The sequence below is a fragment of the Panulirus ornatus genome, chromosome 25 (genome assembly GCF_036320965.1).
Source record: "Panulirus ornatus isolate Po-2019 chromosome 25, ASM3632096v1, whole genome shotgun sequence".
Lineage (NCBI taxonomy): Eukaryota > Metazoa > Arthropoda > Malacostraca > Decapoda > Palinuridae > Panulirus > Panulirus ornatus.
Window position 1 is genome coordinate 8,751,703 of NC_092248.1, and position 24,729 is coordinate 8,776,431.

Sequence of the window (24,729 nt, forward strand, 5' to 3'; positions counted from 1 at the left end):
ATTTTTCCCAACAAGTACGACTGTGCGACTCAAGGGTCGCATCGTCGTTACCGTCGTGCTCAAGGGTCATCGTACCCGCGTGCTCAAGGGTCGTACCGTCGTGTTCAAGGGTCGCACCGTCGTGCTCAAGGGTCGTACCGTCGTGCTCAAGAGGACAACACTAAATTCAGGAACACAGGGAACCCTGCCTGGGCAACATTCATCCATCATATAACAGCCAATCAAATATTTACAACACACTTCCACGTTACCCTACCGGGGAAGGTCCCCTGCTGCGGTAGTCTGGTATACACCGCTGGTCAGGCAAGGTATTCCTGGGTGTACTGGAGTCTACATCCTAACTGTATACTTCTGGTTTACTTCGACGAACATGTACCAGCTCTACAATACCATAGAAACATGCTATCATCACACGTATACTGTAATATATGTTAAGGTATACAGGTCTTGAGGTATACACGTCCACCGGTATACATGTTTTTCGTGATGTCCTGGAATACAAGTGTATATTTTTCCTCCCCTCTCTCTCTCTCTGTGAGAACCAAACACCTGCGGGATCACCCGTGTCAGCGTTCATTCTTGCTGCATTATTAAACTGCCAGCGTCCATACCTGCTGTATCCCCAGATCGTCGACGTCCATCCCTGTTCCATCACTAAGGCTGTCAGCATCCATCCCCAACTGGATCCCCAGAATGTCAACGTCCATCCCAACTTTATCCCAAGACTGTCAGCGTCCATCCAAACTGGATCCCTAGACTGTCAGCGTCTATTCCTGCTAGATCAGACTACCATCAAACATTCCTACTGGAACACAAACCCTCAAGCATGATCACCAAGCCAATTTCCACGTCGCTGCATCACCGAACTTTCAGCCACTATTATTGCGTTGGGATCAGACATACACAACCTAGGGGTCAATGCGTACTAGGTTAACTACTCCAGCGTCTCTTACGACCAACCGTGGTACAAACATAGTAAACAGCCACCATATTTATCGTACTGAGTTCACCATCAGTTAGAAATCCAGCCATTTGTGACCATGATGATAAATAGGCGAATGTCTAAACGCATCATTTCACGAACTGGGAAGGGTGTACTGCTTAGAGTTCTCCTACTGCCAAGTGTGGATATAAAACAGGGTTTGCACAAGGTCAGGTACAGAAATGGTCGTACCATAGTAGAAACAGAGTTCCGGTTGCCAAGATGTAAATAGAGGGGCGTTACCTCAGCGACCAAGAGGATCGCATCGCAGGACCTACAGACCACCAGTCACCACTGTGTAAACCAAGCAGCAGCAGCAGGTATACCAGCACTGGTAAGAGGGGAGTTTTGGACTACAGTAGCAGGAGCCACCGTTGGTGACGTGAAGCAAGGCATCCGAACGAACCCCCTGGGCTCGTTCCCTATTAATAAATAGCGACACCACACCTGTTGGTGCCACGGTAAGTCTCGTGTCGCTCTGGTATGCCAGGCACCCGCCCTCCCCTTTGATGCCTCGACGACCAATCGCCAGCGTAATTCGCATCAAGGCGCCCGTGTGACAGTGACTGAGCCAGTGAAACAAACAAATGCTCCGGTAATTCAGTTTAATGGTCCTGGGGAAGAGTTCCCAGGCCCGTAACGCCGTCAGGAACTGCCCTCAAGCCATCACCGTGTCAGCTTCAAGGGTGTTCGCAGACGCGATATATAATACTAACCTTACCTTGGGTATGAGGGAACGTCTTATGTTCAAGTGCCTGTGTATTTCCTTATTCAAACAAGGGGTTAACTCTTCATCTGTATACCGTAAAGGGGTTCTCTTCCGAGTTTAACTGAGGTGTTAACAGTGTGTAAAAGCCAGGCGTCAGGAGAGAATGGAACGGAACGATTTTAATTGTCTTTTTAAGCTCACGAAATCTAATAAGTAAATACTAAACACACACATCATGCTCTGCTAGTGTTAAGAATGGCATTTAACTTAATGAGTGTCACAGTACGAGCCCTCGGGAGGCCAGGAGGCCAGTGCAGCAGGCTCGGTATCAGCGGGGGAGGGGTGGAAGAGGCCGCAAATAGTGAGTGTTTCACGCGAGGATAATGCCTGGGCGTGCTACACTTGCCCCTTGGTAAACAAGACTTCCATGTTCTTCCCAGTACATGATCACTTGGAGGGGATCCTTTAACCTGGTGAATTTGTACAATTAGCCTATGCAACGGCGGATTCATAGTCACTGGGTAAATACTGGCTTATTAATAGAACTGTCTGTGTGCAGGGTAAGTAAGTAGTGCGTGTGAATGAGTGAATAATGAAGCGATTTGGGAAGATTTTCAGCTCCTCATTCCGTCTGGAGTAAGTATGTGGAAACTGTAACTCGTACCTACAAAACTCCATCAATATATTTAAATACGAAGTGCTCGAGGGGATAATATATAGTGTGTCACAAACTAGACCTCCAAACTAAATAGATTTATTAAGCCGCAGACTTTACCTGAATGAGAAATATAATGTATGATCCCGCTCACGCACTGCCTGAGATACGCGCTGATATATTCTACTGTAGAGTATAACCCAGAATTCAATTCACACACACAGCACACTCGTGCACTTGAACAGTCGGGGGCCAAAAGCATTGGCAATAAATGAACGTATATTTAGAAGGCATTTCCCTGCGATAGAAATGTCCATTACAAGAGGCTGAACATACTCCCTTCCGTGTTATTCTTGGAGCCCAGCTTGAAAATGACGATGAGGGAATTTCAGCACAGTTCTGTGAGACGGTTGAGTACGGTGGGTCGGTGGAACGTAGGAGGGGCAAGTTGACCGGCTTATTTCCATATTTTTCTTCGACAAACCACACACACACACACTCACACACACACACTCACACAGAGGACTTGGCCTCCTGGTCCAAGACCCTGGCGCCGGATCAACACATAACACAAATTCCGCGTGTTCTTGGACTCACTCTTGCATTCTTGTTTTGTGCAAGCACTGGTGAAATGTACGTAAGTCTCTGAGCCAAAGTGAGTGTGAGTACTCTTTTTATGTGCCATGAGTACGGAGGTTTTTCTTCTACACTTGTGTTGTCCCCTTCTCTTAAACTCGGCCATATGTCACGTCTTAAAACCCGAGTTGACACTACGTACCCATTTACCGAACCAGCTCTAGAGGAAAGGGTGATCTGGGTTGGATGAATGCCGGCTGCCCCGTTCGGGATTCGAACTTGGGCCCCGTATACTGGTAGGTCGTAACGCTACCTATGAAATACGGAACTTCGTCTGAGTGATTAGTTACTGTACTGTACTGGGAGAGTTTTAAACTCGTGGGGCCCCCATCTCTTGAACAATCTCCACTAACATACAACTACTTTAACTTCCGTGCGCTGTCCGCATTCACTATATCCTGTGTATGTGTTTTTGTGTGTAATATACACACCCCTAGCTCATGCCACGCACCCATTCTATCGACCAGGCAGCCCTAGGGAAGGGTGAACAGCTGGGTGGACTGTGGACCGGCTGCTGTGACAAGTATTAGACTCTAAGCAGGTTTGATCCCAGACGGGCCCGTGCCTGCATGACGGTCAGTAGCGCTAACCACTACACCACGGAGGTCCGTGTGTGTGTGTGTGTGTGTGTGTGTGTGTGTGTGTGTGTGATTATACTCTTCACGTTCTTGTGACCTCGTCTCATGAGTTCCTGTGACCTCGTCCCATGACCTTCTACATGTGTACCATGGCTTTACTCATGGCATCGAGTTGCGTAAGGGGAGACTGAGATCATCAATCCCTCTGGTCAAGACCGTCCAAGCCAACCACGAGCATGGCGGCACAAACCCTTGGGTATGATGACTTTCCTCTCCTTCGGAAAATAATACAGGAGGAGGAAAAGGAGAAGGAGGAGGAGGAGGAGGAGGAGGAGGAGGAGGAGGAGGAGGAGGAGTAGGAGGAGGAGGAGGAGGGGGAGGAGTGGACTTCCAGCATACACACCGGAAAATTAGGGAGGGGGGTAGTGTGGGGGCCGAGCAGGAGAGCAACCGAGAGATGCTAAGGAAGGAAGTCATGGAAAGAGAAATGTAAGAAGAGTCTTTAAGTGAACCAGGAGGAAGGAAGCAGATCGATACGGACAAGTGAGCTTAAAGCTCGAGAAATTCTGCCAAGACAAGAAAATTTTGCAGTTGGTGTCTCCACCGGTGAAGCTAACAAGTCTTCTTCATCATGACATGTTTTATCATTGTCGTTATTATCATCATTATCCTCATTATTTGTACATTTATTCATATTATAGTTATAACTTCTGTCGCTGTTATCCCTATGGTAATAGAATAATAATGATAATAATATAGTGAATTTTTTTTTTCTTAACGTTTCCCCCGATCCTTCTTTATATTTATCTTTCCCAACTCTTAACCATTACCGCCTCTCTCTCTCTCTCTCTCTCTCTCTCTCTCTCTCTCTCTCTCTCTCTCTCTCTCTCTCTCTCTCTCTCTCTCTCTCTCTCTCTCTCTCACTAAGATTACTAACCACTCAACCCACATGCTGTCACTCCCCTATTAATACCTCACAGTTCCTGACAGTTATATATTTACCGCGATAATAAGCCCATTGCTCCACCCCTCTCCCTCCACCAAGCCTGCCAACCACTTCACCTCTGGCAAAATTATGTAGCACCGATCTTCGACAATCCTGGACAAAATCTTTCTGAACCTCAGAAAAGTATGAGACTCTCTCTCTCTCTCTCTCTCTCTCTCTCTCTCTCTCTCTCTCTCTCTCTCTCTCTCTTCCTGGCTGAGCATGGGTCCAGCCGGAGCCACTAAAACTCCGCAGCCACAAAGCTGCTCCAACTGCCCCCTCCTATAAAACCTCTGACCAGCCAGGGATACACTTTTTTTTCCTCCACCCCCCCGGCCGAGGACTCTCTTGGCCAAGACGACACCCCTGCAAGAACGCCAAGTTTACGACGCGTCGACCGGGCTGTCTGATGACCTCCTCGGGTCAGGAAGGAGACAGGTCAATGTCTGTAGGAACAGCTGAGGAAGTTTGTTTTCTTTTTTTTTTCTTCTTAAAGAAACGCGAGAGGGACAAGAAGCTCCCGATGGTGACCTACAGGAACAATAAACAAAGTGGGTTCTGGCAGGAGAGTTGTGCTGTGTGAAAGGGAATAAAACATCAAAAGCTGGGCGGCTACACGACGCGAGACACCGCTCAGTAAAGCTAGTGAGAGATAAATAGTCAGACGAGAAAAGCCAGAAAGTGAAGAAGGAGACAGCGCGGGATGACCTGAGGGGCGCGGCGAAGGTGAGGCCAGGGACACTGAGGGGAGGACCTTAGGAGAGAAGATGAGGCGAAGGAATAACGTAAGCGGGAAGACCCCGGGAAGGAAGGTGAGGCGAAGGAATAATATAAGCGGGAAGACCCCGGGAAGGAAGGTGAGGCGAAGGAATAATATAAGCGGGAAGACCCCGGGAAGGAAGGTGAGGCGAAGGAACGATGTTCAGCAAAGATGTACAACATGAGAACACCTGTACACCACTACCACCACCACCACCAGCTGCTGCTGCTGCTTCACGGCAGCGTCAGCAGAGTCGTCGGAAAGTGTCAGGAGTCTGCAGGAGGAGCTCCAGCAGAGTCGTCGGAAAGTGTCAGGAGTCTGCAGGAGGAGCTTCAGCAGAGTCGTCGGAAAGTGTCAAGAGTCTGCAGGAGGAGCGTCAGCAGAGTCGTCGGAAAGTGTCAGGAGTCTGCAGGAGGAGCTCCAGCAGAGTCGTCGGAAAGTGTCAGGAGTCTGCAGGAGGAGCTTCAGCGGAGTCGTCGGAAAGTGTCAGGAGTCTGCAGGAGGAGCTTCAGCAGAGTCGTCGGAAAGTGTCAGGAGTGTGCAGGAGGAGCTCCAGCAGGTGTCACTCGTGTATTCCTCTCCAGTATGGCGGAGGTTGGGAGTTTAAAGCTGAGGATCCGCTTGACGCTAAGCTGATACTCCCCCAGCCCTTACAGCGGTGTCTGCGGCCCCCAGCAGTTGCTCCCCCAGACCTACTCGGATGTCTGCTGCCCTAACTGTTGCTCCTTAATCCTTCACGGACGTCTGCTGGTATAACTGTTTCTCCTCAGCCCTCCACTGACGTCTGCTGCCGTAACTGTTCCTTCCCAAGCCTAGTCTGTTGCAAAGACTGTTGCTCGACCAGCCAAATATTGATGTCTGCTGCCCAGCCCCACACTGATGTCTGATGCCCAAATTCTTACTTCCCCAGCCTCACACTTATCTGTTGCCCTAGCTATTCCTCCCCAGCCCTAAACTGATGTCTACTACCCTAAATATCCCATCCTAAGCCCATATTCATATCTGGTGCCCAAGCTGTTGCTCCCAAGCCTCAGTGATGTCTGCTTCCCCAAAACTTGCTCCTCAGCCCACAGTGATGGATGTCTGCTGCCTTTAACGCTGCTTGTTTCTGTTCCATAATGATTATGAGACCATTAAAACCCGACCTGGGGAGGGAAGGGGGGGAGGGGGGGGAGTGTCACTCTAGCCATACTTAATTAATTTCTTATGACCCAATTACAGCTAGTCATCAGAGCATGCAATTCAAAAAGAGGTAACTACGACAATTTTCGTGTATTCATTAATTAATGGAGCAGTTCTCCAACATCGCTACCTGCAGGCCTGTTACGTTACTAAAGGTCATCATATTTTAGAACATTGGTGCGTCAGTCTGATAATATACAAGTAAAATTAAAACAACTCACACGAGTTATGTATGATATCTAAGATGATCTTTCCCTTGATCTTCCAATAAATATCCCACACGGAAGTGATAAAGTTACCTGTAAATATCATTACCTTTCATGGAGTAACTTGATAAAACTATTTATTTGGTGATAACACGGTTTATGGAATGATGAGGTAAATTGTTTACCGGTGGGCGACGCACCGCCAGCAATAATTCTGTTGTAATACACAAAGACGAGTAAATTGTTTACCTACTGCCTTGGATGTTGTGTCTCGATGGTTCACGCACTCGACTTTAGGAATAAGACGTCCACGGTTCAATCCCCCGGACAAGGTGAGACCCCACGGCAATCTTCCTTAAAACCCGACTGTCTCTTTGGTAAGATGACGAGAGAGAGAGAGAGAGAGAGAGAGAGAGAGAGAGAGAGAGTCGTTGTCTGGGGTGGGCTTTCATATAAGTTGGTAACGAGTAAGGCCAACGGCTGCTAACCTGAGTGAAAAAAAAATACTCCGACTTACCTGGTTACTGGGGGAAAAAAATCGACGTCATTGGAGGCAGGTGAGGAATAAAGTATGGGGGGGGGGGGGGGGGGAAGATGGCTTACTTACCTTCCCCAAAAAGTATTTACTGCACTGCTGTGCAGGTCAGGTGACCCGAGTGTCCATGGTGGGGTTATCCGGGGTCATATCTCACTGGCGGGAGAAACACGAAGGTAGAGCAGATGGCACCTCTGCCTGGTTTACATCCTTGGGCCTTGGTCCTTGATGACACTCCCACCAGTAGCTGGGCAAGGTGGTCATCATTAACCCTAAGGATATAAGATCCAAACACACACACACACATGATGTCACTTACATTTATACGCATACTACTGTAATAACCATATGTATCAATACTACACTGTTTTATATATATATATATATATATATATATATATATATATATATATATATATATATATATATATATATATATATATATATATATATAATCCTTTTCCTCTTTAGCGTGATGGCATCAAGCACACGCGAACAATGGCCTTGTTTGCACACATCCATTCTCCAGCAATTATGTATAATGTACCCAAACCAGAAATTTCCTCAAGCAGAAACTTTCATTATAAAGAGAAGACGTCCTTATAACACACATTAAAAAATCCTTCCATCTCATTATCCCTGGAACATAAGTTTGCCTTCTGTAACGATCGGGAAATAAACATGTGACAGTGAAGCATCTTCTAGGGAGATAGTAAACAATAATTGTAAAACATTTCTCTAACCTGAATATCCACAAAAGTCAACTGAGATATCCTAGCCTAAAGGATACCCGGATATCCACTAAGGCTAAGGCCATCATATCCTAGGATCGTCCTTAAGGGTCGTGCGCCCATGCTCAAGGGTCATGCCGTTGTATTCAAGGGTCGTACCGTCGTGCTCAGGGGGTCAAAATACTAAAGATGGCCACACTTTTGCACTGGCTGGATATCCTCACTCCTGCTGTAACATAACCCATATCCTTTTCCTGCAAAACTTTCCTCCTCCTCCTCAGCCGGGGTCCATTACCTCGAGATGACCTCAAGAAAATACGGGGGCAAAGTTCACTCCCCCGAGGCCATCAGCTGCCCTCCGTGACCTCACCCAGGGAGCTCGTTTCATCTCCATATTGCCCGATGACCTCGCTTGGCAGGATGAAGTCGTTCTTCTACCCTCTCTGGGTCACGGTGTCAAACAGAGACTTTATCATGTCATCCAGGCAATATTTAAGGTGAAACATGCAACCTTGTTATCTTGATTGTCTGGCGCATAATCCTGTGGCCTATGACCAGGCTGGGTGAGGCGTCAACCCATGGCCAAAGGTTGAGGCACGTCGACCAGTGAGTGACCTGGCTCAGGGCCTGACTTCTTCCAGTGAGTGTGGCGCGGGTGGGGTGGGGGACGGCCGGCACCATGGGTGTCAAAAGATGACGTGACTGTTTCACCAGCGAGCTGGTGTCATCACTCTGACGTCCCCGGTGTCTGGTCTGAAACGTCAGCGAGCTGGTGTCATCACTCTGACGTCCCCGGTGTCTGGTCTGAAACGTCAGCGAGCTGGTGTCATCACTCTGACGTCCCTGGTGTCTGGTCTGAAACGTCAGCGAGCTGGTGTCATCAGTCTTGATATTTCCGCCGTCGGATGGTAAACACCTCAGCCATTCAATCTGTCTTGACTACAAAGTGGTACGTGTGCCTGGGTGTCTGGGCAGGAGGGTCCTGCCATGATATGCGTCTCCTCTGCGCCAGAAACACTCGTCGATACACTTCCTGTTTACGAATGACATGATTCTTCACAGACATTTTTTTTCTTCTTTTCTTTCCGGCGGAATTCCTTCCCAGCGAAGGTTCTGGCAGACTGGCTGTATCCTTTCGTACGCTCTTCCTCTTTAATGGAGTTGACGACAGTGGACTTCTATCCACGGATCCTCGGCTGAATTTATTAATTTCTCAATACACAATCGTCTGTGACATTCATGCTTCATGGATTTCTCATCTGGTGGATTTATTTGTCGATGGTGATGGTCATTTTCCTTTCCTGTAAAGCCATTCCAGAGCACACTAGTCCAGCGATCCTCCAAGACCGGTCGCAACCGTCACTGTCCCGCCTCCAACAGAAATATCAATTCCTTGACTGTAATGACCTGACCCCATTACTCCCTTCAATACAACGGTACGACCCTTGGGCATGACGATTCGGGTCAGGTCAAAAAGCCAGCCAATCACACCCAAAGATCGTGCCGTCGTGCTCGAAAGGGGGAATACCCCCATTCTAACCCTATAACTACCAGAGTTGGATTAGCTGACACGTTCGAAGAGTCTGACCTCTCTACGCTGGCCAGCTCCCTCGGTACAACCCAACACTCACGAGCAGCAAGCGAACCCTTCTTTTATATTCCGATACGTCTGTTTTCAGCAGTCAATATACCGCGATGAAAACGACCACTGCGGCAAGATACATCAACTCCCTGGAAAATGGCACCTCATTGAGGAAAAGGCTCGTGCCAGGCTGAAACCTAGCGAATTACTTTTAACACACACACACAAACGCGCAATATATATATACATATTAATCTTTCTTGTCGTGACACTTTTATATTAATTATTCCACGAAGGAGTATATCATGGGTGGGTATAAAAGCATAATGCATCTGAGCCAGGGGCATACCAATCCTCCTTGACGGGGCCAATCAACACTGCTGTGTGTTAGGACACACCAGCCCACCCTGACGACCAAAATGACCTTGTCCGAGTCACTCGGTAAATTCCTCGCTCGTGGCGCCGCAACGCGACGTGCGTCTGCATTCGTGCGGGATTGAAGCCGAGGTTGTGTTGTGTCCTGGTGACTTACCTTAATAAACCCCCTCCGCCCACCCCAAGACCAGCGACGGCTGTCCCTGCTGGGAAATAATATCATACGACCTTCGAAGTTACGCAGCACCTCTCTCTCTCTCTCTCTCTCTCTCTCTCTCTCTCTCTCTCTCTCTCTCTCTCTCTCTCTCTCTCTCTCTCTCACGGGGACAAAGTTTGTTAGAGGGGAGTCGATATATCTCCTCTCGTCGTGGCCATTCAGGTGATGTTCTTTAAATTATTCAACGCACGTCATAAACATTTACATATTACTCACGACAACAACAACACTCAACTTTTCTACAGACTCTCTCTCTCTCTTTCTCGCGCGCGCTAGGGAGATGGATCGCCAAACTTCAAGGCTGGAAGTGCTGTTGAGCAGAGTAAGTTTAAGGACTTGGGAATCCCTGTCGAGGCCAGACCGCGAATGGAAAATAAAGATGGGATGCCATTACGTCATTAACATTACCCCGTGTCCCGGTGTGCACTCGCCAACAGTTCTATCATCCCCCTGAGCACGAGTAAGAGTGTGCGACCCTTGAGCACGTACGACCCTTCAACACGTGGGTACGACCCTTGAGCACGTGGGTACGACCCTTAAGCACGCGAGTACAACTCCTGAGTACGTGAGTACGACCCTTGAGCACGTGAGTACGACCTTTGAGCACGTGAGTACGACCCTTGGGTATGCCATGGGTAACTCCAGACCTGACCCTTCATACCATCATACAGGATCGTACTGTCGTACAAGCGGGTAGCAGCATCGTCGTGTTCAAAGGTGTGTGTGTGTGTGTGTGTGTGTGTGTGTGTGTGTGTAAAATAACATACCGGACGAACGATAAGGCGTCGGACGCACGGACGAGGTAAGTCACAAGCTGTGCGACCGAAGATACAGACGGAGGGACAGACGGATCCAAGGCCACATCAACGGTCGTACTGCGGGATACGAAAAGGAGTCAGGCTGGGGGAGGCTGGTGACCTGTGGGTGTGCTAATACTTAACTGTTTGATGGCAATTCGACCCCAAATTAGAATCTTCCATCCCCAAGTCTCAGGTAACCGGTACGTGACGATCGTTCGATGTGCCCAAAACGACATCGCAATCCCCCCAAACGTCATCGGCCAATCAGAAACCAGCAATATCATGGAATATTCAAAGATCCATTTGACCCTCCAGAACACGCTCTGTGTAACGCCCAAGCTGGCATGAATCTCATCTTGATCAAACTTGTAGGAAGAAGGTTAACTTACACAGTAAACAGCCTCAGCCAATACGAATGCAGTAACTTCGATCGACATGCACGAGCGCATGACAGTAACTCTCATGCATCGTCAATACGAAGGATACATTTCATCACTTTCGTGCATCATCCAAACACACATATTTCACGGCGGAAGTACACATTGTACACGTATAAACATTTGCAACTATACATCATCAAGACATCAATAAACACTATCGGATATGCGCGTCCACCTCGCTGGCACCAGCGCTACCATCCCTGACCACTACAGTCATGCCAGAGACGCGGGTTCTACTGTGCGGCACTAACAACAACGACAGACAGACGGACCGATGGAATGAACCAGCAAAGGTCGTCAGGATGGGTATTAGAAACCGACGCAGTCAACCACCCGTTTTGATTTTGTAGGTCGGATACAAGCGCGTCTCAATAATAATAATAATAATAATAATAATAATGAAACTAATATATTACGATAATCTGGCCCTTCTCGAGGTCTTGGAGAAGCACGGTAGATATTCTTTCACAGGATCGCGTAAGTTCGTAGACTACCGACGCGGGTTGTAACCCAAGACGCCTTTACGTCGGCCGGAACGACGATCTTGACCCTGCGTGACCCGACGTGATAATTGTTATGGGCGGAACCTAATGTCCCTGTGGGTTGCCGCCCTGAATGCTTTTTATAACTAGGGAACGGTCGTTATCAACCACATCCCTTGTAATGGACGATCTACCGAAGCGAAGTTAACCACTTGAGCATGAAAATACGACCTTGGAGCACGAAGACTAAACTCCCCCCCCACCTTTGCAATGATGTCTTGACCTTTGACCTGACCTTTAAGAGTGGGGTCAAAGTCGAGGTTTATCGTGCGTGATCTAGTGTGGCGCCGACATGCTGTTAAGACGTCACCGTAATGTTCATGGTGAGTGTACGTCACCGACCATCCCAACTGTTACTATCGTTATCAATGGTTATCTTGGTCCAGTGGGTCATCTACTTATCTACTCTCGTTCTAGGGGGTCTCAGGGGGGAACTAGTAATGGCTTATGGTTGTTCTCTAGGGGCGAACATGTCCTACGGGGGTTTTCTAGGAAGCTTAAAGATGAGAAACCTAAGCCACATGGAAACTCAAGTTACAGGGAAGCCTATGAAGTACGTATGCAAAAGCAGCGAGGAAGACTAAGATGCACCTGTGTACCAGGGAAGCTTCGGGAACATGTACGCACCAGGGAAGCCTTAGGAACATGTACGCACCAGGGAAGACTCAGGAACATGTACGCACCAGGGAAGCTTCGGGAACTTGTACGCACCAGGGAAGCTTCGGGAACATGTACGCACCAGAGAAGACTCAGGAACATGTACGCACCAGAGAAGACTCAGGAACATGTACGCACCAGGGAAGCTTCGGGAACATGTACGCACCAGGGAAGCTCGGGAACATGTACGCACCAGAGAAGACTCAGGAACATGTACGCACCAGGGAAGACTCAGGAACATGTACGCACCAGGGAAGCCTCAGGAACATGTACGCACCAGGGAAGCCTCAGGAACATGTACGCACCAGGAGGCCTAAGGAACATGTACGCACCAGAGACGACTCAGGAACATCAGTGTACCGAGAGAGTCCTATGCATCATGTATGCCTAAGCAGGAAGTACGTTGGAAAGCCAAGTTTACCTGGGAATTCCAGAGCTGAGACTTGTACGTCCAGAGCTGAGCATCCTCGTGAACTTGGAAAGCCTTGAATTACCCGTTGTTGCCCTGCTGACCTGGGGTGACAGGCAGGTATTATACACAGCCGGGAGGACTATTCTGCCTCGGTATATATATAAAAATCCTCCCACATGTGTACTTGATCAATGGGGGAACGTGGTCCATGCAAGGGTGAAGTTGGGGGTCTACGACAACGTTATATGCCGGGTGGAGGGGCGCATCGTGGTATGTTGCACGATGATAAAACACAAGACTTTGTGGGGGGGAGGGGGGGGTAGAGGAGGGCTTTAGGCTTCGTGTGTACACAACCTCCTGAGGGGAGAAAAGGTTGGGGAGGAGGGGGGGGGGGATATCAGGCTGTCAGGTGGGGGAGAGGGGGAGATGTGTGACGTCAGAGGCGGCAGGAGTCTCGCCTGGGCAATCAGGAGCTACCAGGCCGGTGATGAGTCCCCCCCTCCCTGTTCCCTCTCCCCCACCACACCAGCACACTGCTTGTTAGCCTCTCCTCAGGGTGGTGATGGCGGGTGGTGGTGGGGGGACGGCAAGGCGGTGAAGGAGGGGGTGGGGTGGGGGGGGAAGTGTTGGATAGGAAGGGAGGGCCAGGGGGGGGGGAAGAGGAGTAGAGGAGTCCTGAGATTACGTTTTGGGGAAATAGTGTGGTGGGATGGGGAAAGAGACTCCGGGAGAAAACATGTTCAAGTGGGCCATTTTTTGACGTGAGGGAGAAAAGGGGGGGAAGGTTTGGGGGGGAGGGGGGGAGTGTGGTGGTGGGGCGGATGTGTTACAGACAGATTGATGGAGGTGTCAACATCACCGGTGGAGTGTGGCGTTGTAAATTATTTCCCGCGGGGGAGAATCTGGAAGATGAAAAAGTTTAGCCAAGGACTTGGGCGGAGTGAGACATATTACAGAAGAAATCTGGTGGAGAGAGGACACTGAAATGATGATAGATGCGGCAAGTGGAAGGATGAGAATCTTGGGGGTAGAGAGAGAGGCTTAGCAAGGGTTCTTCTGTGTCCCTTGCCTGTGTTATCATAAACTGACATGAAAGGACCAAGAGGTCTCTTGATGTCTCCATCTTTTGCGTGACGTGAGGGAGGTTATAGTGCAACGAAATGGTGTTATAAAGAGAGAGACACGCGTCCGACTGACATATAGGACTGAAACATAGGTCTTTAAGTCAAAAGATAAAGGTGCTTTTACGTCTGAAATAGATAGGCGGCTGTGTGTCTTGTACGAGTGTGGTGGATGAGAGAGCAAAGTTGTTGATAAGTTTGGGTCTTCGTGAGTGATGATCTGTTTGGATGGTCGTGGGAACACTCACGTTAAAAGTACGAGTCCTGCAGAGCAGGAGAACTACAGCTGAACTGAACAACCTTTGATAAACGAAGCTTGTAAGAAGCAGCACCGGTCACAACATCCACACGTGACATTCCCACGAAGCTTAATCCTTTAAAACACGATGGTTTGCGACCCTTGAGTACTGTACACAGTACGACACTTAGGTATGAGAGCCTGATTTTGACCTGACCCATTAGGGATAGGTCAAGGGCCCGTACCCACGTCCTAACCCTCGTGCTCAAGGGGTTAACGCCTTATGACATCTCGATCCCTTCCTAGAACTGAGCCATTACGAGGGTCATGCACCTTATTGATGGCTGGGCTTTTGGAGTTTGTTGACGGGCAGCGGGGGGCATGTGTCAACACCTGTAGATAGGTTACGACCCACAACCTTAACACCGGCAACAACAACCTTCACAACCTCACCTTGACCTCACCACCGCCGCACTCGCTATTCCGTTCATCACAACCACGGCAACGCAACGTCATCACCACCATCTTCATCATCCAGTCACCATCAAATTCACCGTAGTCGTTAAGGTGCCACCAACACCACCACCACCACCACTACCTCCTCCTCCTCCAGTAACAGCAGCGCCGCCGCCGAGTTGTAACTGCCCTGGTTATGGTGCACAGGGGAGACGCCATCCCCTGCGTCAGCATGGCTGGGGAGTGGTCGGTGTCTGGCGCCATCGGTTCTTTATGGGTGAAATACGAGCCATTTCCTGCCTGTGCCGCCGGCAATAACACATACGAGGACAAAACATGACGTGGGGGGGAAAACGGGTTCATGGCCACCCTGCGGCCCTCACGGGTCAACCCAGGTCAAGTCAGGTCAGACTGGATCAAGGTCTACCGAGCCAGTAACCTTAAGACTACACAACCATTGACCCATGTCTTGCAGTATAAGGGCAAGTGCACGCAACAGAGACAAATTCATAAATGACATATTCTGTACAGAAAACACAACATATCTTCTAAGGCACGAGAGACATCGATGAGAAACAATAGATAAGACAACGACAAAGATAAGATGTAACTACACGGATACGGACACACAAAAGACACAGTACTACACACATACTACACATCTGGCACTCCTAAACCCTGGCAAAATCAGTACGAGGGTATCATAAGCTATATGTACTACAAGCATCCTCAAAGCCATTCCTAAGGAGTTGACCCTTTAAGTCCCTGGTCAACCCCAATACCAGCACCCCAACCCTACACTCCAGAACCCATGGTCAACCCCAATACCAGTACCTCCACCCTCACACTCCAGAACCTCTGGCTAACCCCAATACCAGTACCTCCACCCTCACACTCCAGAACCCTTGGCTAACCCCAACGCCATCACCCCGCCCCATAACCCCCATGATGACCCCAGAACTGAATAGTCAGTCCCCAGTTCCAGCAGAGGCTGTAACAAGACGAACCCCATTTGGTAATCCCCACCCCTACAATTTCCTGGCGGTAATCCCCCTACAGTTTCCTGGCGGTAATCCCCATACAGTTCCCAGGCGGTAATCCTCCTACAGTTTCCTGACGGTAATCCCCCTACAGTTCCCAGCCGGTAATCCCCCTACAGTTTCCTGACAGTAATCCCCCTACAGTTCCCAGCCGGTAATCTCCGATTTCAAAGACAGCGAGAGCAATTACTGTCGGAAATGAATCGCCAAACTGCAATGGATTTAGCCCCGTTAATTAGAAATGGCTTGAAATCCCCTGTTTAGTGCCGGTCGGCTGAATGTCTCGGCTAACGACCTAACTACCGGCTGCCAGGGCTGTTACAACCACGGGCGGCCTGGGGACGAGGACACAGGGCAGGCATGGGAGCTGAACAAGAGACAAACACTGGCTCATGAGAATGGATGATGAGGAGGTGGTAAATCTAGCAATACAGGGGTGAAGCTCAGGTGTAACAGGACGCGAAACTAGTGTAGTGATGGTGGTGATGATAAAACTGTTAGGGGATTACAGATGTCTTTAGAACATCCGTTCCCACGCCATAAAGTCGACGGATCATCCAACCACCATCGGAATGATGTCCTAATCTGACCACCCCCATCCATGGTGGTAGCCTGGGTTCGTAGCCTACCATCATTAAAACTACACCACCACCACCACCATAGCCACTATCTACACTACCACCACCACTACAGTACTAAAACCTTAATCATTACAATGTACACTTATCATCACTACCACCGACCATACGACGCATCATCATCATCACTACCATCGCCTCCACCACTTCACAATATCATGTCCACGCTCGCTTAGGTTCCCCTCCCACCTTCATATCTCCGCGCGCCAAGAACAAAATGGAGTGAACCAAATCTACGCTGCTACATTATTCAATAAGAACTGGGATATCTTCCTCTTTTTTTTTTTTTTTTTAGATAAGCTGAAGAATAATGTAATTTGGTAGATATCTTTCGCTTCTTTTATTTCTTTCTTGAACAGCCTTCCCAGTTTTGATACCTGTGCTTTAAATCACGTATCACACAATGAAAAAAAGAATTTCTCAATGTTCACGGCGCTCCCGGGAACTCTACAGGACATCCCTCGTAAAAAGCCTTCGCCTCCTACACCCCCCCCCCCCCATCTTTCTCGTCAACAGTATAGATATTGACACCTTTTCTGTCCGGCCACTTGAGCCTCGGGTTGAAAATAATACAATTCTTGTATCCTGGTGTATCTTGCCGTATGTATGGAGTCGGATCGTCCGGCTCATACAGGTACTGACCTGCACCTGCTGATGATGGTCAGTAAATCCAACAAGATACATATACTGGGCTACGTGAGATGGACGGAAGGTAAGCTTATGACAAGTGAAGAGTCACCGGGATGGTGACAGTAGAGTTGTGAGCCTCATAGAGGCCGATGGCTGGGAACTCGAGGTCGCCACGTTGGAAAAAAAGAAGAAAAAAAAAAAAAAAAACTAAGATTATACTTTCAAATTATGGTCACCCAAAAGACTGGCTGTATTAGATAATAATGCTGCTCTCTTAAACATCATCGAACCCAACAGTTATAGTACGTACTACTTCAACAACAGACTTGTGTAGTGAGAAGAGATGAAGCATAAAATGTCTGTGGTTGAATGGGGGGTTCCCCTTTGCGTGTCACAACACCAGAGGGATGAAATGGAAAGGCTCATCATAAAAACGCTGCCGACGTCCACTCTTACGTAAAGCTATTTGCATAACAGAGTTGGTTGGTGTATCGAACGTGGATTAGAAGATATAACCTACATAGTGAAGATGTATTTTCTTTTGTCTCATGGTTAGTGATATCCCTCATATTCACCAGGATTCCTCACCTTCACATGATGGTCCCACTACCTTTTCCACAAGCCCTCCCCTTCACCTGCCTCTTCCCCATGAATTGGTCCCCTTTCCCTCAAGCTGGTCTCTTTCTCCTCGCTGATCTCCTCCCCTGTATACCGCCCCTTTCCCTTTAATCAGAGTCATCCGTTCAGTCACCCCTCTCCCATCCTTCAGGCCAATACCAATCCCTCTTCCTTAAACTAGTACCATTCCACCGTTAAAACTGGCTTCCCCACCTTTACACACACACGCGAATCTTTCCCCTTAAACTGACCCCCTTCCCCCTTTTAACACAATACGATTCCTACTCTTTACTCGCTCCCTTCTCAGCCGGAAGCTACCTATCTCAAACCCTGATCACATTCCCACACACACCTCTGAGGCTTGCTGATGTATGTGTGTGAGAGAGAGAGAGAGAGAGAGAGAGAGAGAGAGAGAGAGAGAGAGAGAGAGAGAGAGAGAGAGAGAGAGAGAGAGAGAGAGAGAGAGAGAGAGAGAGAGAGAGAGATACGCAACACTGAGACTCAACATCCGGGTCTCAGGAACATCCTGAGGAACAGTGGTGATTCTATGGTCACAGTGAATCACTGTTTGCCGCCTGAACGAACGATGCTCATACAAGAACGACACCTGTCAGAGACATGAATGACACTTTCGTACGAAATGGAAAGATCTAAAAAAAAAAAAGGGGGGGGATGAAACGAGCCTTGTACGAATCATACGAGCTTTGTGAAAGAAACTCACGAAATTTGTCCGAGACATGCACGAGACAAGCATATCCTCGTAGGAGACAAACGAGACGTAAATGACCCTTGTACGATATAAACAAACTTTCTAGAGGACATAGACCAACCATAAGCGAGACAGCGAACCCTTGTGCATGACAGACACCATATACCTGTACGAGACGTGTATGGCACCTGCTCCATCCATCCACTCTCTTGTCTCACACTCGCTCATTCATTCTTCTTTTTTTTTCCTTCATTTATTCCCCTCATCCTTCAGGGTATTTTGCCTTACAAGAAAAAAAAAGTATTTCTTCATTTATTCCACTCATCCTCTAGGGTATTTTGCATTAAAAAAAAAAAGGTATTTCTTCAGGCGATGAAGAGAGAATTTTTTTTTCTTCTTCCCCCTCTGGTGATGATGGTGACTGTCGTTTTTCTCCTGGGGACCCGAGCCCAACTTAGAATGACTTCTAGCCCCTTTAACTCGACCCAGACTCATCCCCTGGAACTGATCCTCTGTCTTTTGAAAGGACTTCATCATCATTTCCGCCCGTATGTCCTCTCCTCTCCCTTATACAGGTCCCTCTCTCTCTGCTTTAAAAATACCATCAGCCATTTTTTTTTTTAAATCACCTGATCCTTCAACCTGCCACCTCCCGAACTTGAACAGCCTCTTAAAACTGCCCCTCCCAGCCCTAAACCTTCCTCTCTCATCTTTAACAATTCCCCCTGCCTCTTCAACACCCCTCCCCACCCAGCCCCCCCCCCCTCTTAAACTATTTCCCTTCCTTCACCATTTAAATCGTAGTCTTCCTCTATTAAACTCCCCCCCCTTCCCTCCCTCCCACTTTTCAGATATCATTCCTGATCTTATATATCGCCCACAGACTCCTAAACTGCCCCAGACTTAAAACCGGTGATTCATCTCAAACTGCTTCCTCCAGCCTCCCCAACTTCGCCTCTCTCTCTCTCGCGCGCGCGCTTTCTCAAAGATGTGTCCCCAGAGGTATGGCTGAGGCGCAACCGTGAGGCGGGATGTGAGGGAAGGAGGGAGTGAGTGAGGCGAGGGGGAAAGTCTGCGGAGTGAGAGGAAGAGTTCGTTGGAAGAGCATCAGTGAGGGAGGAAGAGAGTCAGTGAGAGCGGGTTCGAGAGAGAGAGAGAGAGAGAGAGAGAGAGAGAGAGAGAGAGAGAGAGAGAGAGAGAGAGAGAGAGAGAGAGAGAGAGAGAGAGAGAGAGAGAGAGAGGGGGGGGGGAGGCTCTCTTCCCTTAATGAAAGTCACTCAGCACAACATAGTTTGTGAACGCCTCGGGAGAAGTCTCCGACCAGTCCCCGGCGGAGGACTTGACCAAAGCAAGTCGGGGAAAGTATAGTCGTTCCGTCCCGGCAAAGTTAGTTTTTAAGCTCACCGGAAACGTCTGTCAGGACGGGCTGGGACGGCACGGGTCCGTGACAGTCGGAGGGGAGTCTCCAAAGGGCCATGCCCACTACTACACCGTAGGCGGACACCCGCCGGTATCTACAGGAAAGAATGTGCGACCAAAACTACTGGTAGAAAGTCAGGAGGAGGGATTGTGAGGGGTAGTGTGGTTACTATCTACCTGTTACGGGAGGAGGGGGAGGAGTGTTTTACACACGTGTGTGTGTCAGAGCGGGTGTAGGCCTGGAGGAGGCATACTTAAAGGGTAGATCACAGAAACCACCCAGGCCCAGCCACAAGTCATCTTACAGCTTTAAATCACAGCAGATCAATATAAGATTTGCATGCAAAAGGGGGGAGGGGGGTTGTCTCTCTCGTTCCCGTCTCTCAACAACGTTAACCTTCCCCCCCCCCCCCACCTCCAACCCCTCTTCCCATGAACGCCAGGAATCCCCCCCTCCCCTTCCCGGCCATGAGCACTCTGGCACGCACCCACCTCAAACGCTACAAATCAATGGTGTGTTCATGAACGCTGCCGAACGCGCACTCCACCGCCGTAAAGTTAGCTCAACAGTCACTGAACCCTATGAACGCCGGCCGCTACACGCACCCCCATGCTATCGGTTAATCCATCACCCGTGTCCACGCTAAACGACCTTCACCAACGCCAAGGTCTCCCTCGCCTTCCTTCATCACTGTTGAGGCCTATTATCATCAACGTCTCAAGGGCCCCCTTATCAACGCTGGGGGCCTGCCTGATTGATGTCGCCAACCTCAGTCAACGTCATTTCTCCATAATGATGATAAAAACAACCTCGTCTTCAACGCCGATAACCGTCATCTCTCAACGCTAAAGAGATTACTTCCTCGACGGACTGGGGCCGCCCCTCACAACGTCAAAGACACTCTCACGGATACACAGGGTCTCCAGCGACGCCTATCCTCATAATCAACGCTAAGGGCAATCCTTATCAACGGCACCAAGGCTCAACAGCCCCTTCACAGACGGCAGATGCCCCTTCATCAGCGGCGTGAGCCCCTTCAGGAGGGTCATCGATACCCAACTTCATTTCTTTCACCAAAAAGCCCTACGCCCCCCATACACGCTCCCAAACTCCACCACATCCCCACCCGTACCGCGCCTCCCCCACACCAACACCCCATCCTTCAAATCCCCATAATCTCCGGCGGAGCGTCCGCCCTCCCCCCTTACAGTTGTTGGCGCCCTTCGGCTGTCAATCTCCTGTCCTCCCGCCCTCCTGGTGCGGGGAGGGTGGATGGCGCCATCTTCCGGGCGCTGCCGGCTCCCCTGTCCGTGACGTCAAGAGGGCCTACCTTCCTCCCCCCCTAGGTACTTGAGGCTGGTATAGTTTCCTCTCGTAATATTAAAGTTTGAACTACCGGGACGGGGAAGTTTCCAGAGCCCTGGATAAAGGTACTATTTCTTACACGAGTAAAATCAGAATGCCAAACTTTGCGAATATCTGCCGGAATAAAACTTTAAAACGAGAGGGGCATTTATACTCGCCTCATGTGACGTCTATCTATTTTGTTTTAGTTTTCTTTTATGTACAGTTTACTGGTTTACCTACTGAGCCACCAGCACTACTGTAATGAATGTGAGTTTTAATTCCCCCACTCAGACGTCAACGTAACGATGCGGATTGCCTTAAAAAACAAATCAAGCAGATATAAATGAAATTCTGGAGTCGATTCGCCTATTCATTCATCTATCGATTACCTATTATCATAGATGTTTGTTTATTTGTTCACCATCTTGCTTTTCAGTCTCTGGTGGACAACAAGCAACCCTGGCAGCGGCTGTACGGAGACTAGAGAGACATAAACATTCAGTTTTCCTAAGGAACATCCTGAAGAATCGTACACCTGGCAGTGATGGCAGGCGCCACTCACCGGCCGCCGAACCGGGTGCGGCAGAGGCCGTCTGCCTGTCGCCTGGCCGAAACTATCGTACGGTTTGAGACGGGATCCTGGCAGTGAAAGCATCCGTCCAAACAGCATTCCAGCAAACAGCACCATAAATCAAACAAACAAAACAGTTCACAGATCAAACAAACTAAAAACAATTACGCAATCAAAATATACATGCACGCACGCTGCGGACTGCAAACACATGTTCAGAAAGTCGTATGACAGTAAAATTTCAAAACATGGGGTCCCACGAGTGTCAGACTTCCTCCCTGTACAGTTGAAACTGATCATGATAAATAGGCAATGACGTAAAAATTTACTCACATACAAACACAAACAACATTAACGTCGATCAAGCCAATCGCAGGCAGTTATATGACCCCGTATATAAACAGGATCTAGGTTAATTCCGTACGATATTCACTGAAACAACGACGGCATGATAAAAGCTCAAGGGAACAGTAAGCAGCGTCCGGCTGAAAGATCCCCGCTAGAAAACAGTGAGTACTCCTTGAAGTGAGATGAATAGACTTAAGAGGAAGAGGAGGAGAGGCAGCGGAGACGAACCCACCTCCAGGAAGAGAGGCATCTGAATGGAGACAATAGAGTGCCCCTCCCGCATACATCCTCAAGCAGAATTTTCGTACTTGAACCATTTTACCCAGACAATGTGACTTGTTTTGGTGCTTCGTGTTCGTATACATTCTTTCTCGGAGGAAGTCTACATTAGCGGGGACCCATTTCTGCATCATTGTATCGGTGGAAGACTTTCTAACATCTTTACTAACTACTCCGGCTTAGTTTCCTGCTGTGCACACTCGACCAGTTTCCTTGGCAGAGACAAGGTCAAATGCATCGTGGAATTTGTAATGTGTATCCACATATCCCCTTGGATCTTCAAACATAACACTTTCACACACAGAAGTTCCAGTCCTGTTGTCCCACTAGTAGACCTTCTTGGTCCGTCAGTGTTCCCAATGTTTCCTTCTCCAGTTTGTGTACACTTCGTATGATGGACCATTAAGTCCTCAGCTACAGTCCTTTTAACTCAGCTGGTGCTGTGATGGTCCTCCTACACACGTTATCATCTCAGCACCTCCAAGTCCAAGGCGGAATCATATCATTATTCGTATTGGGTCCTGCTGGTGTTCTCATTTTTCTAGTTTTTTTTCACTCTCCATCTTCCTAACATTATCAATCTATTATCACATGTCCTACATCCTTCCTTACTGATCTTACACTTCCTCACCGGCTTTAATATTCTCGTTATCCAGTTCTTTTACTTCCTCACCCAACTGTAGTATCATTTCTTCCAGTTTTTATTGATTACTTCGTTTTCATTTTTCATATAAAGTTTCCTATAACTCTCACCTGGAAAGTGCAGTTAACTATCTTCTTAACAATGGAATGCCTTCAGTCCTTGATGACGACGGTACTACCCTTGGCTATAATGGCCTTAAGGGTCAGGTCAAAGGAAAGGCTATTATAACCAATGCTTGGCTGGTTATACTCAGGCATCGCAGTGTCGTCACAACACGGTCGCATAGTTGCGTTCAAGGGACCACCAATCTCCTTTCCAGATGCTCTGGTCTACATTTCCAGTGGCACGTTTATTTCCATCACAACTTAAAAGAGTCACACATGTTCCCCTCTCCATCCGTGACATCACACAATATCTGCTTCAACAACACTGCAACAAAGGTCTGCCTCACTTCCCTCATTTGTCAGTATCTCATTTACTCACGTTTACGACTTACGAGTTCTCTCGTTTATTACTGCCCTCACCTCACTTCCTTTGTTTATTACTTGTCTAATTCTTCACACTGCAATCGTGTCTGTCGGCTGTTGGGTTGTTCATTTAGCCAATCTTCAAATCTCTTCGTGAAGATGTTAAAAATCAAATCGACACCGTACTTTCTTACCCTGTTACGGTGTCTATACAGCATCATATTTACTTCCAGTCTGATGTGCTTCTCTTGGTAGTTTATAAACATTCTGTGAAAAACATCGGCTGACCTCCCAAACTGAAGTCTCAAGTTCCACGCTGACCAGAGGATTTTTTTTCCCATCCTCTCGCCCACTGCCTCACTCGTTCGGGCAACTGGAAGTTTACATATGTATGTATCTTTCTCTCTCTTCAGGTAATAGATGAAAGTACATTACCGGTGCTAACTTCCTGGGTGTTGGGAAGGTTTGTAAAGGTTGCACAGCGAGACAGCACTTCAGTGGATGTTAAACGTCATTCTATTTTTTTTTTTTTTTTTGCTCGGGTAGATTTATATTTCATCTGCTTCACCCATCCACCCAGCCATGGGCTGCTGGCTTTAAGACCAAATACATGCTGTCTCTCTGTCTCACACATAACGTATGACAACACGTTACTCACACGATTCGTTCCTCTAAACTCAGAATTTTTTTGAGCGGTAAGAGGTACGCGCTAACCTTGTCTTTTGGCAAAATTTCGTCGTAATTACCGGTAATTACTCTCCCCCCCCAGCAGTTTGTCACCCCAGGGGGCTTGCGCCTTTTACCCTTCCCTTTGTTCGTCCTTCCACTAACTTCTTTGACCCAATTTCCCTCCTCCCGAGCCTCTGCGAGTAGTCAACACCACTGGCTCTCCTTCGTTCCTCCCTCAGCCACAAAAATAGGCTACTCGAATTTGGTATCCAAGCTGGTCCCGTGTGTGTGTGTGTGTGTGTGTGTGTGTGTTATTCCTTATAAAATGGCCTTCAAGTTTAGGTTCAGCTCTTGCAGTAAGCTATCGTTTTTCTTGCATTTACTTATGTTTTCTTTAACCTCTTCTTGTTCACCTGCCTGAGGACGACAGCGCGAACCCCTGGACACGAAGACCCATCTGAGTACAATCTCTGACCTGTCCTGAAAGGTTCAAGCTAAATGCCAGTACATCAATGCCCAAGGTTCATACCGTCGTGATCGCTACGCGCATT

At 48.4% G+C, this 24,729-nt stretch overlaps 1 protein-coding gene across 3 annotated transcripts in view; it reads right to left on the reverse strand.

Annotated features, from left to right (window-relative positions):
• Nucleotides 1–24,729, reverse strand: part of DopEcR (G-protein coupled receptor DopEcR) — a 142,720-nt gene that overhangs the window by 87,435 nt on the left and 30,556 nt on the right. Inside the window, exon 5 of one of the 3 annotated variants that reach the window (XM_071677496.1) lies at nt 7,301–7,475. The exons of the other annotated variants lie outside the window; for them this stretch is intronic. The gene's annotated coding sequence lies outside the window, so the exon portion shown is untranslated. The remainder of the gene's footprint in view (nt 1–7,300; nt 7,476–24,729) is intronic. 3 annotated transcript variants of the gene reach the window in all.